At 40.1% G+C, this 1,393-nt stretch overlaps 1 pseudogene; it reads right to left on the bottom strand.

Moving 5' to 3' along the window:
* Positions 1-455: 455 nt before the first annotated feature.
* On the bottom strand, positions 456-1,011 carry LOC100756629 (annotated as a pseudogene).
* Between the last annotated feature and the right edge of the window lie 382 nt (positions 1,012-1,393).

Below are 1,393 nucleotides of genomic sequence, written 5' to 3'. Positions count from 1 at the left end.
GACTGGTAAATTGTTATGTTGTCATGGATACAGATGTTTGAATGAGAGATGAGCTGCAGTTAAGTGCTATGAAAGTCATTCTGATTATAAATTCATATCTTCATTTAATACTTTCCTTAGATATTATTTACAGTATCTCCTCATCTATTATGTGTCAGAGCTATGAATTTATAAGCAGACTCTTGTTAATCTATCCTGACAACACTCACCCTATAATCAAGTGATTCTGCTTAACTGGCTGAAGAACAACGATGAGTGGAAAATCATACAAAAGTCAAGAAAGTCTCTTCAAGCAGTGTGGCCACCAGACAATTAAAAGTTAAACTCCCAGTAATAGAGGAAATGCTCAAGTCAATGGGTGGCTAACCGTGTTCTGAGAGCAGCTTGAGATATTTCCTTGTGTTTTTTTTCTTTTTCTTTTTTTTACTTTTATCTGCATTTATTTTATGCTGAATTTATTCCCGTGCCATAAGTTTTTGTTTCTTCAGTTTCTCCTGGGATATCTTTTCTTCTGTGCAACCTCCTCTTCTGGCTTTGGAACAATCTGTTCCTTTTCCGTTAGGATCATTTTGATGTGGCAGGGGCAGCTCATGTATGGGGTAATCCGACCGTGAGCTCTGTAAATTCCTCGACGCATCTTAAAGGGTGCTTTGTTCACCTGGATGTGTTTGATGACCAGAGAATCTACGTCTAGACCCTTAAGCTCAGCATTACTCTCTGCATTTTTAAGCATGTGCAGCAAAATTCAGCACTCTTTATCGGCCACCGACCCTGTGTCCAGCCCCACTGTTTGGCCTGGGCGCACCTGCCAACTCCACCATTGTATCGCTGGAATGGCACACATTGCTTCTTCAATGTGACATCTTTCAGGTATTTGTTGGCTTTTCGGATATGCATGCCCTTGATGGCCTGGGCAGTTTCAGGGGTATTCTTAAAGTGAACCCGGAGATTTGAACCTCTTGACTTACATGATTTTGTGGGGTTTTCTGGGTGAAGAGAATAGCGAACCATCTTCACAGGTCGCTTACAGGAAGAGGAAGTCTTTTTTCTAAACATTATAGTCTACAGCTGAAATCCTAATTCTTTCCAGACATGCATTATTGTGAATCGCATCTAATATGGAAATTTAAGTGATTTAACAGTTCTTCCCACCACCTCAAGTCTGTGTAGATGGAGGTTTCTGTCCTGCCCAGTCCTGCAAACATTTAGACTCAAATAAACACACAGAAGCTTATGTTAACTATAAACTGTTTGGCCAGTGGCTAAGGCTTCTTATTGACTAGCTCTCTCTTAATTATTAACCAGTTTTTTTTTTATTAATTTGTATATCTCCATATTGTCTTAGCTTACCGGTGATGTCTTGTTCTCCTGCTCCCTCAGCAGGTATGTGGCT

Source organism: Cricetulus griseus, chromosome 6, assembly GCF_003668045.3.
Source record: "Cricetulus griseus strain 17A/GY chromosome 6, alternate assembly CriGri-PICRH-1.0, whole genome shotgun sequence".
Lineage (NCBI taxonomy): Eukaryota > Metazoa > Chordata > Mammalia > Rodentia > Cricetidae > Cricetulus > Cricetulus griseus.
Note: the sequence above shows the minus strand (reverse complement) of the source record. Positions and strands in the feature narration are given on the sequence as shown.